We start from the raw sequence: 17,294 nt of genomic DNA, 5'->3' as shown, positions 1-17,294 counted from the left end.
AGATTTTGGAGTTCATGATCCTGTAGATAAGAAGCATTGGTATACTGAGCAAAGGGAAATCAGACTGCATTTTAATATTTGTAAGAAGTGGAAAAAAAATAAAGTGAGGACTCCAGCATCCTATAGAATCATCTACATAAAAGAAAATTATCCACTTTTTCCTTTAATCAGCTCCAGGGTGTTTCAGCATTATGGTTTCAATGAAAAGGATGTTCTCACTTCAACAGTAATCTCACCATCAACTTGTAACATTTTAGAATTCTCATTTTTGAAGTTCTGATTTTAGAATTCTTCTTTTTATCTGCTCTGAGCCTACTGAATGTGGAGTCTAAGAGAAGAAATATCTTTATCTCAGTAAAGGTAAGAAGTATATAGTAAGTCCTGGAAATAATTTTTAAGAAAATCTGTCTTCAGGCTGTCCAAGAAGATTTTGCCTATCAGTATTTCTCTACTTTTAAGTAAAATTTTCTTTAAAAAACCTATTATAGCTGGGAAGGATGGTTGTAAAAGCCACCAAATTCAACCAAATATAATATTCATAATTTGAAATCAGACATGCCTGTAATCTGTTCATATATTATATAAAAAACAAGGTATCTAAGTTACCATTTGCAACAATCCAGAAAGAACCATAATCTGTGAGGATTTAATATTGGCCTGTGAATGAAAAATGATTATTTTTGCCTTCACTAGTTTCAAAAGACTTAAGAGTGACTTTCTTTACAGGTTTCAATTTACAGAAACATTATCAATTGCACATAAACCTTACATAGTTATCAGGGAGCATCCCATTTTACAGTGGTCACTGCTGTACACACTGTTACAGAGTTATGTTGGTTGTGCTGGTTTCCTGGGAAATATCCCAATTATGCAAGTTTGAAGGTTGAATGGTGTCCATTGCATGTACACTAACGTGAAATTCCATATGATAGGTAGAAAAGTCTCCTGATGTCTGAGTCAATCATTTCAATGTCTTTAGCTGGGTCTTTCTTCTACTTCCCATGGTGTTATGAGGCTGAGACTTGGGGCTGAATCACTGTGCTGTTGCTGATGCCCTTTATGTACCATCTGCGCTTTTCTGCATTTGGAGAGGGACTGATTAGCTCGGAATTTTATGGTAACAGGTAGCAAAATGCCAGGTATTATGTTGTTTCCTCCAAGTTCTGCCAGTATGTTTTACCTGTCATTTCATGCAATACTACAGGCAAATGACTGTATTATTGTAAGTTTTCTGTGACTGGCAACTGTTATTGGCATCATATATCTAGGAACAGCTGTTGTTGTTTTATTAGAAAATACTCCAGTGATGCTCAGTGTTGAAGGAGCCAAGGCAGTATCAGCAGCATTGCCATTCCCTCTGTGATTAGTATTGTTTAGCATTTGCTAACCTGCGTTAAAAAATTTAGTTTTCCTAATCAGCCATTTCAAAGGAAATATATGGCTTAAAGAATATTCAGAGACCATGGACAAATGGCATTGTTTTAGCCCTATTCCCTCTGAACATTTGTGCACATTACCAAGTTAAAAAATTAAATCATAATATATAGCAGGCACAATCTGAGATTTTTGCAGAACATAAAGATGGCTAATAAAGATGTTCATCCACTCATCGAAGTTGAAAATTTCTGTCCCATCATTTTATATCAGAAAATGATGTTTAGATAAAAATGAAAATGTTGACTGCTGTGATCAATTTGGACATGATTTTTGTTAAGAAATGCAAAGATAGAAAAGCAACAATATTCTGTGATGTATTTGATTTCAAATTTAGTTTTGTTTGTAGTATTTTTATGTTTTATTACTCTTAGGTCCTCTTTTACATAGAAATAGCAATGATATGGTGAGTCAGTTATTGTTAGACTGTGATGCATATCAAAGATATACATTAATTTATACATCTTCCTTGACAACTTTTCCTTCTATGCTCTTTAGAACTAATTGTTAATTGCAGTCATTGAGATAATTTTAGACTATCTTTTCTAGAGACCTATCATAGTAAATCACATACAAACTTAAGAAAATTTCTCTCTTCATGCAATGGTACTTGTAAGAATATCTATTAGTAGCTCTGTTTGAATCAGAAGTGTTTATTAAATAGGAAGAGAAATAGCGATGTGAGGGAGTCTCAGTTTTCAGACATTTTACTGTGACTGATTCTTACCCACTGCAGCTGAGAACAAAAATAATGATGTAATTTAATCAAAAAGAAAAAACAACAAGCAATTACATAGCCAGTGTTAACTGATATTTATTTTCAGGGGTGATGCTATTCCTTTGCATGCATTACAAAGTTGATGGCACACATTGGGAGAATTTTTTCTTTTTTTTTTTTAGCCCTTTCACTGTAGGAGAAAGGAAAGAAGTATGTAACTACATTTGGAGGACTGGAAAGTTTCTGTTGGAGGTGTGTGTAGCAGGGGTATTCCTGATGCCTTACAACAAGAACATGAGAACTACTGGTATAACTGTTCTGTGTGTGTGAAGGGAAATTCTTGGCAGCAGCTGTGCTAATTTTTCTTGACTACAGCTATTAGAGTACACGTGCCTAAGAGAAAGAGTTGGACTGAACTTGGTAACGTTATTGCAATATGATCTGAACATTCTTAATGTACCTAGGGTACAGGAAATTTGTAATCTATACATGACCAGGATTTTTTCATTACCTGATTTATTAATGAACCACTAAGTCTTTTTATAACTGGTTGAATGTTAGCTGAATTATCAGTTTCTAGCAGTTACCTGCAAGATGATCAATACTTGTTTAGCATATTAAGCTACCAACAAAGAGAGAGATTGGTTTTGCAGGCATATCCTATAAATGATTAACTGGAGCTTCTTATCTAACAAAGATGATTTAAACAGCAGCAAAAGCTGAACTTTTTTTCATTTTAAATCTGTAGAAACTTGTTAGTTCGTGGTAGAGCTATATGTTCTACTTTAGAACTAGTTCATCAACATTTTTTATTGCTCCAAAACATGTAAAAATCCACATACTTGAAGGTATGAAAATACCCACTTTCCTCCCACCTACCCACCTCTGTAACTACTGCCACAAGCTCTCAGTTCTGGGGAACAAACTTCCTGAATGTAGTCTACAAAGTTTCTGTTTTGCTATACAGCTGAAATCGTGAGTCCACTGACTCCTTAGGTGAATGTACGTCAATACTGACTCCATGCATTATACCCAAATTTCCCTGGAATTTTTTCAGCACTACTGCTGCAGCTCCAGACATTAATTTCATTTTGTAGTTCACGAAGTACCTTTCCTATGACAAATGTAGATTCTTTTAACACTTGTACCAGTAAAATAAGTGGTCTAACATCAAGAACACCAAACCTTTGTATTTAGTCTTGAAATATTGGCTTAGAAGTGTCAGAGTTCACTAAGGGTAACTTTTTTTCGAAGTGTCAGCTTCTTCCTTGAAATGGCACAGAAATTTTAAGCTGTTAAGAATATATCTGGCAATTTTGTATCAAATTATCCTGCAGTACTGCTCATAATCTCTTTATGCGGATGTTCTTTGCTCCTCCCTATGAGAAATCTTTGAAATACCTAGATACGGATGTACATGTATACATTTATTATACATATATGTATACATACACAGGAAGAAAGAATAGCGTAGATTCTACCTTTGAAGTGCTTTTCTGGAGCATCAAGACTTCCCTCTGCTTGTCATACTGCTTACTGCAGAAACAAATGACTTGTGATTTATGCTTTCAGTATCTGGTGCATATTCATATTTCTGGCTTAGTTGCTGATAATTGCTGAAAAAGATATAAAACAAAATGCTTTGTTTCCATCCCTCACCCTGGTTGTTCCATGTCAGCAGCATTTCACCAAATGGCGTAGGATGAAAGGCTCCAGCTTTCCTTCTCTCATTGGAGGCAGTGAGGAGGGCATTTTTGGGAAGGTGCCTCGGTGTGAATTCAAATTGAATTGTATGGACTTATGCAGAGTTGTCATATTTCTCACCCTTTTCCTCCAGTGTTACTAATCTAACCACTTCCCTGGCAAAGAGATGTGGAAGTTGCTTCCCTCTTGGTGAGGTAACACAGAAAGAGCATCTGGATGACAGCAACCCATCCTCCAGATCACGAGATCTGAGATGGGAGCTATGCAAAATCAGAAAGAAGTGACATGAGAGAGAATGTTCTGAAGACTGTCTATTAAAGCATTGATTCATACATGCTGCAGTTGCAAGCCAGAGGATGTATAAATAGCAAATGGAAGCAATTTCTTTTTTGCTCCTTCTCAGGGCTTACCTCTCCCCATTCAAACACCTGTCCACCTCTTGCATTCAATCCCAGCCCTGCTTGCAAAATTATGTTTAATGTATATGGTGCTGAGCAGCTAAATGTGCTTTTGTTTGAAAAGTTCCCCAAATCCAGCACTGGATTTTATCCCATCTTTGATTTAAGCAATCAGTGTACACTCTTATGCTTTCCATCTGATCAGGTGTAACGGTTTCTTTTCCAGTTATTTAACATGATAGAATTGCTCTTTTCAGCCCTTCTCCTGTCTCGACCATTCACAACGTTGGGTGCTGCGCCTTTGCACTCGGGATGCTCCTTTCCCCTGCTGATTCCGGTGACCTTTCTCTCTGCCAGGGCTGTAGCAGCTGAGCACGCCCAGAGCGCTCGTCCTGCTGGCTGGAAGCAGGGCTCCACTCTGCCAGGCGGGAACGTGCCAGGGCTTTCTCTTACATGTTAATTACATTTTTAATGCACTGCCTTAGCAAGTTGGATAAGCAGGGTCGGACACGTGTTTACTCCATGACTGAAAACCTCAATCAGGAGAATGCCATTAATCTTAATTCCAAATAAGGTAGGTTTTGAGTAAAGCTGTTACACGAGCGCTAGATTTTGGACTACTTTTGCCTCAGACAGCCTGCCCTGGTCCAGCCCAGCCCAAAAAGATACAAATATCTTCCAACATATAGCGCATCGATGTGAGTGCTGAAGGGCAGGGAATCCCGACACGCGTGGGGCTGACCTGGAGGTGGATGACAGGGAACCCCCGCGCTCCAGCAGGGCTGGAGCGAGGGTTAGAGGACATCCCTCCCCCTTGAGTCCCGCAGCCAGCGAGGCCATGTGGCTCGCTGACGGACGAGGCGGCAGCTGAATATTTAGCAGCCTGTGACGACTTTGCACAGAAATACGAGGATTTATTGCCACGACGGGGCCGAGCCGCGCGCTCCTTCCGTGCACTCCCGCCCCATCTGCCGGCCCGGCCCTCCCTGCCTTGCGTGGGCTTGGCGCTCCGGCACGAAGGGTGCTTCGCTCCGGGCAGCCGCGCCGATGCCGGGCGAAGCCGCGCGGCGCTGCGCCCCTCTTACCGGTACGTGCGGCGGGCAGGGACGGCGGAGCGGGGCGGGAGGGAGCGAGGGAGGCGGCGCACCGACGAGTCGGGCCCCGCGCTGCCGAGCGGCGGCTCCGGGGCCGCGCAGCCGGGGCCGGGCGCTCCCCGAGGGCGGTGGGTGCCGCGGAAGTCCCCGCACGTCCTGAGGGCAGGCGGCCTGCAGCGGGCAACGCACCGCGGCGGGGAGGGCTGAAGGAGAGCGGGGTGCGGAGGCGGCGGGCTGCGCGGCATCCTGCGGTGTGTCTGTCTTGAAGTTACCGCCGGTACGTATGCTTCACCCCTGTGGCGTGTTAGAATCGCGTTTCTCCGGTACGGCTGGAAGGGGACCTGGCGAAATACAGGTAGAGAGAGGCAGCCGTGCTGTGTGTGTGTGTGTGTCCGTAGTACCTGCCGTTCTGCCGTTTAACTTCAGGGGTGACGTGCAGATGGGATTGCATGGTGATTGCGGGCAGATCTTTAGCTCAACTCACATCTGTGTGCCGTGCTGCTCAGAAAGCATGCCATGTGAGACTGTACGTGAAGAACTTGATATAGGAATAGAAATTCCTGTGTTTTTTTTTTTTTCTTTTTTTCTTTTTCCTTTTTCTCTCTGTATCTGTAATATTGTGTGAAAACTGAGGGCTGAAATTGCAGCAGGAAAGTCTTCTTGCAGATGTACCCCGAGCTGTTTGTTAAAGCTTAAGCAGTGACCCAACTTTACTTTGTGTAAAGGGCACTGTAAATAATGCACAGCCAGAAATAAATCTTCTCTTCATCTCCTCCCAGTCCACCCCCATGGTATCCTTATTAGTGAACAGAAAACACCGTGTACCTTTTGTTCACACGTTTTCCCCCATTGCACTGCCAGTGGTCTGGAACTGAGTGTTTCTGCAAGCCAGAAGCTTTCTACAAGCTCAGTGTGCCTTCCATAGCATGCATCTTTGAAGCCAAAGTAGTCCTGTACATCTGTGTGTGTGTGTGTGTGTGTGTGTGTGTGTGTGTGCCTCTGAGAGTCTGTTCTGTGTATGCGAGTAAGCAGATACAGAGTGGAGAGGGTATAGAAGCCAATGAGATGTGGCAAATGTATACCCCTGCATGTATTTGTCTGAGCTGGTCGCTGTGAAGCACTATGAGCATTTCTTATATTTTAACGTAGTTCATCATTCAAATCAGGGCTTAGGAGAAATCCAATTTCATGAGCATTGATACCCCATTAGTTTTTCACGATCAAAAGACATATGATGGAGAACACAAGTAAAATTATGACTTGAAATTAGCATGGATGATAAAATCAGCTTTTATTTTTCATTCCAAGACACTGACCATAGCTCCTGTGTTTCCAGAGCTTTACTCCTTTGCTGCAGTCAATCATATACAGTTGTGTGAAAACACTGAAGCCTTCCATCTGCACTAGTTGTGCTCTTCCTCGATAATAGTAAATGCTTACCTTCAGGGGAAATATTCATTTGAAGTTTAGCATATGTTTGGTGTTTTGCTCAGCTTTACAGGTAAGGAGTCTGATTTATGGAAATAAACTGAAGGCTTCCCTAACTAGTCCCCTGCCTTTCACAGCACATTTCATTTCAGACTTTTCTAAAGAAGACATAGTACATTATAGCTAGCTAATGCAAAATAAGGTGTGGCTCTCTTAGATATGGACCTATGGAAGTAGTGCAATACTTTTCTTCTGTATCTAGTTAAAGTTACTAATAATCCTACCTAAGGAACCCAATGGAGAATTTTAGTTCATATCTACTTGAAATAGAAACAAGAAGGAAAAAGCAAAAACAAACAAAACTCTAACCCACTCTTCTGCTTCTCCCTCCACAAAAGGCAGTGTCTCAGACAGCACCCCTTCCTTCAAACAGAAGTAGATCCAGTATATAAGCATGGCTTAGGGGGCACTGTGTTGCTGACTGAACCATTTCCAGATGAAGTTCAAAATTAAATTCTGTCCATTTGTCTGTACTGAGAATCCCATAAAGCTTCACCAGGATCAGAGTGCTGACCCTGCTGGTAAGATAAAATACCAGCAGAAGTTTTTATACTTTAGCCAGTTTAATTCCCAAGACAGTTTAATTCTTTGCTTCCTAAATATTGCTGTATAGTGTTTTTGCCCTGCAGTGCAGAGACTCTTAACTCATTGCCTCTGTGCATGCAGTGCTATTGCTTAGGAACTAGTTCTGGTGAACACAAGTAGTGTTATAAAACAACTTGGGAGAAGTGTCTTCAACATTCAAAATGCATGAGTGTGTGCGTGCGTGCCAGAAGTACAGCTGTTCTTGCACTATACTGCCTTCCCCATGATGTGTAACATTTACATGATATCCTTCAGAAAAGTCTATGAAAGTCTGAATGTAATCACAAAATTATTTAAAAACAATCATTTTGTCTCTTAACTCTGCTTTACTTTATTTACTGTTTTTGATAAGGACTTGGAATTTGCCATCATCTAGAAATAAACACCTTTGAAATGTGAGTTGTTAGTTCTAAACATGATTGTGTCGTAGACTTCAGCTGAGATCTCAATCTGATAAATGCAATTTGAAGGGTATGAAAGATTCTGTGAAGTGTCTGGAAGCTCCTGTTCCAGTTAAGAACTACAGTTCTGTTACGGCAAGTAGTGCTGCAAATTATCAATGTTATCGGATTGAATCAAACCAGCTAAATACCAGTGAGTCATCTTTTCCATGCAGATGGACATGAGCTCCTCCTCAGACAGATAACAGCTAGTTAGCTCTGGAAGATCTGCCTGAAATGCAGGCCTGAGCTAAACTGGCCATTGTGACCCACTGTGGCTCAGCTTGCTTGTAGGCAATGTAAAATAAAGGTGGCAGCTGATATGACAAAAAGGGAGGAAACACAGAGGGGGAAAAAAAAAATCAATGTAAATAGATTCTATTCATAGAGGAGATTCTGTTCATCTTCCGGAGGAAAGAGGTATATATGTGAAGGTCATAAGCATAAATAATGTGGAAAACTGAAAATTGCCTATGAAGATTTATGTAATCCAGCACATAAGTCTCACTAGTATTTGTTCAGAGATTACAATAGAAAACCTTTTCCTTGGTCAGCAGTGTTCTAGTTGAAAGAGAGTACAGTCCAGTGGATCAGGATATGCTGCTTTAGTATCATGACTTACCTGATAAGCAATCTTAGACAAGTCCCTGAAGCAGTTAGTAATGTATAAAACGAACAGCACTCAGTAATGCGTAAAACGAATGCTGACATGATAACTACAGAACAAACACTGTGTAGTATTGTTTCAAAGGAACACTGCAGATCCAATGCTGCAGTGTTAGTGTGTTCGTTACTCTTTAAAGTCAGTTTCCATTATAAACATGGTTCTGCTTTCCATTTCCAACAAAAGAAGTTACATAGAACCTAGAAGTTCAATTCAGGAATTGGCGTAGAATTTTTAAGAAGTTCCTCAAGTGGGAGCCAAAAAAGCATTTCTCCCTTAAGGGAGAAGGAGGGCTGACAGAATAATTATTATTTTTCCTCCAAAATCAGAAGCAAACTGCTGATGTTAAGATGCTTTGAGCAGTGTATCATTATTATTTATTTATTTTTGGCTCTGTATGCAAGGGATAAACAATTTGGTGATGTCTGCACAAATATGAAAATATTGCTGAAAAGATATTTGAGAGTTTCCTGTTTTTTTTTTTGTTTTTTTTTTGTTTGTTTGTTTGTTTTAATTAAAATCTCAACACCTGTCTCCCCATTCTTTTGTAACCTGCTTGCTTCTTTTAAACAGGTATTCTTCCAAGGTGGCATATACTTAGGTCACATATGTATTTCCTATCCTGACTCCACTTTGCCTAAGTTTTGGTACAATTTAATTAGTGCTTATATGGACAACTTTTAAAGGATGTTTATGCAGGGTTGTATTAAAATATACCCAAGCCAGCTCAGGTTCTGGTTGCATTTCTACATTGGGACTGCAGGGGCTGGTGAGATTTTTTGTTTTATGTTGAGATAGCTTCATTTTAAAACCCACTGTGTTTGGTTTAGAACTTCTAGGCATATAAGATAATTAAAGCAGTAAGGATCAAGAAAAGGTATTGTTTTATTCTTTTATGATGGTAGTGTAAGTAATAGGGACTAGTTAGCCAGTTTTATTTGAGAACTGATGCTGTGCAGTTTGTGATACGAAATGATTGTTGTTTGAGACTCACAAAAATGGGCATAGTCTGTCATATACAGCAAATGTATCCAACGGTGTCTATGAGATTGAACCTTTTGAGTAGTTTCCAAAAGAGATTGGTCACGTTGTGTCAATGTAGCAGATGGGAAGCCGATGTCAGGGCCTCTTGCTCCTCAGGAAGGTTGCCAGAGGTAGAACATGTCTGCTACATCCTCATCCAGCTCTTCACAGGGTGCGGGGGACCTGACATTGCAGATTGGCTTCAGGTTCTGCATGGTTTGTGATGGAGTCTTCTGCTTGGGTGTTTGAGCTTGTGTGGTGAAGCCTGCTCTCCCTGCTGGTGATAAAAAGTAGCTTGAACCAAAGTTCGTATCTAGGTGCAGGGGGTATAAATACTGCCTGCCCATCATATCTTCTCTTTCTGTATTCCTGTGGGAAACAATTTCCTGTTTTGTTGGCTACCTTTCTTGGTATTTCACAGTGTACAATGCACTGTATTATCTCACAATTAAGAACTATTAAGATCTTACAGACACATTTATGGATTCGTGTAAAAATATGCACCCCCATGTTCATTTGAGAGGATACAGAAGAGTGAAAACCAGCTTGGTGCTGTTCAAAAGCATATTAAAGTTCCTGATCAAATTATCTACAATGAGCTATTCTTTGACCTATCTGCTTATTTTCACAGATGTAAATGTGCATTTCCATAATTACATTAAATGATTTATTTTGAATAATATTCTATGATTAGATCACTTAATCTAATGACTAATATATTGTTACACAAGAGTTAGTTTTACATTTGGATTTGAATTCTGTTTAATTCACATTTCATACGGTGGGAAAGCTATGAATGAAAATTTTTTTCTTCTTTCCTTTCTTTGCAAGTATATTTTCTAGGGTAGTTGTTAAAACAAGGCTGAAGGTAACATTTGGAATTTGGGCTAGTGGTTATCTGGCTAGGATTTGGTTTCAAACTCTCTCTCACGTGCTATTAGTTGTATTCAAACTGATAGAAAATAATGATAATAATGATAATAATGATAATAATAATAATAATAATAAAGCAATTAGCAATGTAGAGACTCCATAGTCTGGCATGCATTTGGGATATTCAGAACCAAGCCTGAGACTCTTCCCCAGTAAATCATATTCTATTCATAAAGTGTAAGTGCTCCTTTAGTAGAGAGCCTTTCTGCAATTAACAGCAATTTAAATAGTTCAATATTGGTGACAGGACAGAAAAATCATGGCTATGAATTCTGAGAGTGTTGGAGTGCATATGCATGTTATTGCATATATTTGAAGGAAAAAGTCTCATCTAAAAGGGAAGTAGCTCCTTTAGTTTTTACAGTAGTGAGAAGGATTTCATTTGGCTGTAAGAAGGTATTTTTAATGCTGATATATAGTATTAGTACCAGGGAACTGCTGACTCTTCCAAGTGTAAAATGTTGGCTTTCAGGAGAGTTGAAATAAAACTAGGGCATATGAACAGCATCGTAGCATGGCAGCTATTAACTGCCTATGGGAACTGCCAATATTTAAAAATAAAAAGGAAACTAATTTACATCTGGATTACAGTCCTTAATCACAATTTCTTTTACATTTTACATTTTGTTCTTTCTAATAAATAATAAGCCTTCTTTTGGAGTGGTAAAAAAAAAAATCTACACATTGTTTATTATGTGCAATTTCTACACGCTTTGCTGATGGAGAATATTTATTATATATTTGCCATTCATTAGAGCATGATTTCTTGCATTTGTATTAGGGAATTTGAGCTTAGAGTTACTATCTTGCCTATTCAGTCTAGAGAGATCTTAAATATTTTGTATTTGCATGGAAGAAAGTATAAAATAATCACTTCATTTTGCAGTGTGGTTTTTGCTTTGCCATCAGTTGTTTTACTCTTTTTCTTTGTTTTTTGTTGTTTCTTTTTTTTTGTTTGTTTGCCTGGTTGTTGTGTTTGTTTTTTGTTTTTTTTTTCTGTTTTAAATTGTGAAGCAGCTTAGACTACTTTGAGAAAACTGCTAAAGTGTAGGGTTTGTTGTTATATTCATTTGTTTCATTTTGAAATCCAGTGGAGCTTCTCATTAGAAACCCTTCTAAATGATTATGGGAAGCAGTAAGACAATCTGTAAGCAAATACATGTTTTCAAGTGATGCTCAACAATTCTAGCTGGTTGAGTTTCTCTCACTGATAGATAAAGTCCATAAAGTGTTCACGGTACAACTGATTCATGCTAGGTGCAGTGTTTCCTACACAAGCTGGATTTATTTGCTGTTCTGGATGTTGTCAAGCTATAGTATGTGTGAGGTTTGTGGGATGCCCAGGGCTGCTGAAGGTCACAGGCAGCAGGCCCTGTCCTCCCCATCCCTCTGCAGATGAGGTGGTCTTCAGCAGTGGCAGCCTCTGCCCCAGTGCTGGCTGGACAGGCCATTGGCATGGGGAGAGGCTGTGTATTTTGTGTGTGGGGAGTGGGTCCTGTTGCTGGCAGCCACATTTTGGCTTGCTGCTAGGACAGGAATGTTCTTGGTGATCCTACTGTTGGGATATAGGACTGAAGGAGACATTTGTGTTCCTCAAGTCCAGCCAGAATGACAGCAACACACTAATACCAATCACGTTTTATGCTGGAGGTAGAAAACATAACATGAGACCTCTTGGTCTCTTAACTAGGTGGATGTAGATGTATGTGTTTTGTAGGAGAAGCAAGACCTAGAGAACTTAGGTAGGATTGCAGAGAATTTAAGATGACTCATCCAACAAGTTGCTGCTTTTTTTTTTTGCATATATATTTCTTCGTGGGTTAATTTTCTGCCTGTATAATCAATGAATATACAGATGTTATAATTAAGAAATATCCAGGAAAGTTAGGCAAAGTAAGATTATTGCAACAGGAGAATAATAAACAGAAAATGCTTACCGATGTTGTAGGCTCACAATGTTCTCCACAAGGAGAGATCTCCAGGAAGAGATCCTTCCTCAGTGGCAGTCTGCACTTAAAATGGAGTCTAGGAGATGTTCAAGGCCAGATTGGGTGGGGCCCTGGGCAGCCTGGTGTAGTATTAAATGGGGAGGTTGGTGGCCCTGCATGTGGCAGGGGGGTTGGAGATTCATGATCCTTGTGGTCCCTTCCAACCCTGGCCATTCTGTGATTTTGTGATAGGAGAGGTGGAGCCACAGGTTCCTTACCTGTGCTGGCTGACTCATTGCTTGCCTCAGATGATCAGTCAGAGGTTCAGGCTGTGATTCAGCAGTTCCCATGCACTGCCGGATGTCATTTTGTATAAACATTTGGCATATTTCATGTCTAATGCATGGAAGCAACAGGCTGGATATGTGGAAGGATAGACAAGGCCCCTTTATTTAGATAATTTTTCTTTGTGGCAAATGAATGGAAAAGATGACCGTAGGCATGTTTCTTTTTACATGCCTTTGAAAAGAAGCTTCCTAGAAACCAGTTCAGCAGATTTGTAAATATCTCTCAAGCAATTCCATCAGGAAAAGCTTTTTCTTCATAAGCCCTGCATTGTGACTTGAAGACTAATGAGCTTGAGCCAGTTTCAGACTATATGAAGTTGGGTGAGAACAGTGTTGGGCCCACTGTGTTACAGAAGTCAGTCTGGTTTTCATTGCCACATTACAATACTGTTTGTTTGGATATATTATGGCACGTGAAGATGTCTGCCTGTTTCCTGGCTCTGCACTGAGACTGGAAAGGCCCCCATGTATGCTGAAACAAAAAAGGAGTCATGTTCTTGAAATGCAATGCGTTTACTCCACATGACCATTGTGTGATAATTAGTGCTCATTACTTTCTAAAGAGCACTTGCTCTATTCATTTTGGAGCTTATGATATTTTAATGTGTTGTGACTACCCTGCAGAACAAAACTGAAGATCATCTCTGTACATGTGGCTTGTTCTAATGGATGTGTTATGCAATGTGTGACTTCTGTGCATATACTTACTTGCAAAGCATAGCTTTAATTTTGCTTTTAGAAATAGGATATTATTTTTTCTAACTTTATAAAAGCCCAAAAACTTGAGTGTTTCTCATGCTGCGTATTTGCATTTCAGACTATGTGAAAGAAAAGTAGCTTTATCAACAGACTCCTGTATTAAAATAAAGCTTGCAAATGTTTTGTTCATGACTTTATTTTGTTCATTAAAATTAAAGCTCACAAATTAATGTGATTTGATATGTTACTCCCTGCAAATTTGAAACTTGAAGATTCAGATTTATGTCTTTTGGAAAATGTTAATAAATATCTAGGAATGTTTGTGACATTTATAAACTAAATATTTGAGCTCTTAAATAGAATTGGCTTTTGTCTGCTGAGGATCTTTGACATTGTGACATCAGTGTATTGAGGAAAAGAAGAACTAGAAACTAAATTCCATCCAAATTGGTTTGTAGATGCTGTCTTAAGCCTTTCAGCCTGTATAGTGAATCTTTGTTGATTGCTGGTGATCTTGCTGTGTCACCAAAGCTTTTGATAATGACATTCCTGAAATGTCCACATAGAGCATTAGCCCTAAAGGTAAGCATTTTATTTTTCTCTATCATCTCCTGATGCTGCTACACAAGCACCTTATGTTTTATCAACATTCAAACTTAAAATATTAAAACTGGTTTTCCTCTGTAGCAAAGTTGTTTATCCTTTATGAAACCTGAAGGCCATCTTCACTTTCTTAATTTAAAAACTTCAGTATCAGCAAACTTAAACTGATAGATAGTTAATCAAGCTGTATTTTTACTTTCTGTAACCCTTCCTCTGTTGTTTCACTTCTGTTTGAATATCTATTACCATCCCCAGGGACTTGGAAACAGGATTTTACTGTATTTATGAATACTCATTAGTTATTTATTGACTAATAAGTCTCACCTCTTAGCTAGAACATTACAGTGCTTGCTGAGATATAGATTCCTGTTTGAAACCCTGCATGCCCAGCAGTTATCATTCAAGTGGGGGAGCCTTGGCCTCCACTGCTGCCTGTAATGGAGCAATCATTGGTCTTTGGGAGGTTTTGCCTTCCAGTCCTCCATGGTTTTGTCCATGTTTTTATACTTCCTCATGTTTGTGTATCAACTACTGTCCATTCTGCATTTTTTAATTCTGTTTCTGTTTTAGTTGGAGGTACATTAAAGGATCCACTTCTTTGCTCCATTTTAATGAAGCCCTTAATATATCATGCATTGGAGAACATAATATTTGGAACAAAGATGGGCCTTGATCAGTTGAAGAAACATATTTTAAATGCATAGTTTGAATGCAGTTTTGCCCCATCCTTGCTATAAGTCAAAGAATCATAGAATGGCCTGGGTTAAAAAGGACCACAGTGATCATATAGTTTCAACCCCCAGTTCTGCTGAACATATTTTGTCTGCAGGAAAACTTAGTGTATGAACTCCCTGTAATGATTGGCCTTTTAAGTCCCTGTCTCCCATATATCTCATGCAATGAAAGTAAGTTGATGTGCAATTTTGCTGAGTAATTTTAGAAATTGATTAAAAAAAGCAGAAAGGAAAGGATAAAAGATATGAAATAAAGAATTCAATAAAGTAGTGAAAGTGTCATTTGAGGAAGAGATTGAAGTCTTTTTTTTTTTTTTTTTTTTTTTTTTTTTTTTTTGATATGATACAAGAAAAGAAGAACATGGTTAAACCTGTTCTTTTTCCTGTTCTTGAAGTATTATTGCAGGTTATTGCAGTAAGGGTGTCAATTAGAGTCAGCTACTTGATGCCTCCTTATCTTTTTTCTTTTTCTAAGAATGTATAGTTAATTATACAGTTTGTCACATTAGGAAGTTGATTTCTTTTTTTCTCTGGGTTTGAGTTTGAGAGGTGTGGAACTTAATTTGATCTTAGAGGATATGTGGTCTTGTTGGCCTTTCTTTCAAGTTCTTTCAATTAGCATATACTATGAGCAGCTTTATTTTATATATTGCAAGCTGCTTATGCAATGGGTATCTTACTCTTGAAGATTATAAGCTTAGACCTAATAATCAGTATTTATAAATCACTTTAGGATGCTATGAGTAATACATTAGATCCTGGAGATTATAGCTATCATATGCTTAATTTTGGCTCGTCAGGGCAATATATATTTGCATATCAAGGTGAATCTCAACCCTAAGGTGTACTCTGTCTAGGCCAAAATTCTCCCTCTTTTTTTTATTTTATTTTTTATTTTTTTACTGGAACTCCTGCCAGTAGAACAGGAAGAATTTTTGCAGCGGAGATGAGATCTGTTGATATTAACTTCCTCATCATACTGACCTTTTCTGTGGCTTCTCCACAGCTACTCCATTATCCTACTCCAATAATCAGGGATCTTTGCAGCAGGCCGAACACCAGGGATGCCTGATGAAGTTTTCTTCAGATGTTTAAATCTCATTTTCATTGGATGCTACCCTTGTCTTAATTGCTACAACCATAACAGTAGGAAACTTCCTCCACTGGATTACTTGCCTCTGCCTTTTCATGATAAAGAGGCTTCTTCTTGCAATAAGGACTCAATGAATCTTGCATTTCAAGGCTTTCTGTAAATTGAGAGAAAGAGCCCTACAAATCAGGCTAATCTTTCAATACTTGAAAGGCACTAAGTGGACAACATTAATCTTTTTTTACAATCTGGTCCAGTTAAAAGTTTCCAAGTATTTTTGGTTTGTTTGTTTACTCTTTTTCAGCTTACCTGGAAGTGACTGGTAAACCTTTTATGTGTTCTCATGCAGATATTTCTTTTTGTCCATCTTTATTCTTTCATGCATAAACACATCCTTTCATTTTTATTGGCTTACTTTGTGAGGTGTAAATAACTATAACAAATACACCATTCCTATGTGAAACATCTAAAAAATATTGTTATTGAGTAGATTCCCAGAAGCCCTGTCAGACTGGCATCTTAACATTTATTCATTCTGATCCTTTACAGTTTGCACTTTTTCTGTTCAAAAGACCACATAACTCTCTACTGCCTGAAGGCATGAGAGATTCGTTTTTCTCACAAGCAGAATGAATAGGTATTTTCAGCTCCCTCCATTTTGTTTAAAGTTTGTCTTTGAAAGCCTAGCATGATGAATTTGAGATTTCCTTTCAGGCACATACCTATATCTTTACATTACTTATACTCTAAGCTTATATTTTTCACTTCTCATTGCTCAAGTGCAGTAAAGGATTATTGAACTTTTCCTTGTCAGCTAGCTCTGGTGGGCTGCAGTACTACTTTTCCTTTTGAAGACTTTGTGTGTGTCTTGTATTATCTTTGATGTTGCCTAATTGAAATCTCAGAAGCGGGAAAAAATTAAAAAAAATTACTTGAATCAAGAGATGAACTACATGCCTAAGGTTGTACATAATTTTATTTTGCTTTCAATCTTTCTTATGTCTTATGTCCAGGTGGACCTCAGATGCTCTTGTTTTTGTTTTTTTTTTAATCTCTGTCACCCATTCCTGAATTAGCATCTCTGTTGTCTCCGCCACACCTTAACCCAGAATTCTCAAATTTGCTTTTGTCTTTATGTTCCCTCAAAATCCTGTTCTTAAGTTTTCATCCAGTCTCATCTGCTTCTCATCTGTTATAGGTATGAATTCCTTAGAATAGGATTGTTTGTCTTCAAACTCCTTTTGAATAGTACTCTCACATGCAGCTCAAAGTTCAGCACCTGGTTTGGCATGACCCAGGTCAACACTACAGCCTGGAGGCAGGCAGTCCTGGGCTTCTGTGCCTACTTTGCAGTCTCTTGAAACAAGAGGGAGGTCACAAAGTCCCTTTCAACCTAAATTTTGCCTTAATAT

At 38.8% G+C, this 17,294-nt stretch overlaps 1 protein-coding gene across 5 annotated transcripts in view; it reads left to right on the top strand.

Annotated features, from left to right (window-relative positions):
- The window catches only part of CDH18 (cadherin 18), a 441,257-nt gene that overhangs the window by 198,285 nt on the left and 225,678 nt on the right, over positions 1 to 17,294 (top strand). For 2 of the 5 annotated variants that reach the window (XM_048939479.1, XM_048939476.1), the window contains exon 1: positions 5,226 to 5,341. The exons of 1 other annotated variant lie outside the window; for it this stretch is intronic. The gene's annotated coding sequence lies outside the window, so the exon portion shown is untranslated. Of the gene's footprint in view, positions 1 to 5,225; positions 5,342 to 5,521; positions 5,626 to 17,294 lie in introns of those variants that run through there. 2 more of the 5 variants (XM_048939480.1, XM_048939477.1) reach the window with 2 other exon arrangements.

Source organism: Lagopus muta, chromosome 3, assembly GCF_023343835.1.
Source record: "Lagopus muta isolate bLagMut1 chromosome 3, bLagMut1 primary, whole genome shotgun sequence".
Lineage (NCBI taxonomy): Eukaryota > Metazoa > Chordata > Aves > Galliformes > Phasianidae > Lagopus > Lagopus muta.
This window is presented reverse-complemented; position numbering and strand designations above follow the sequence as displayed.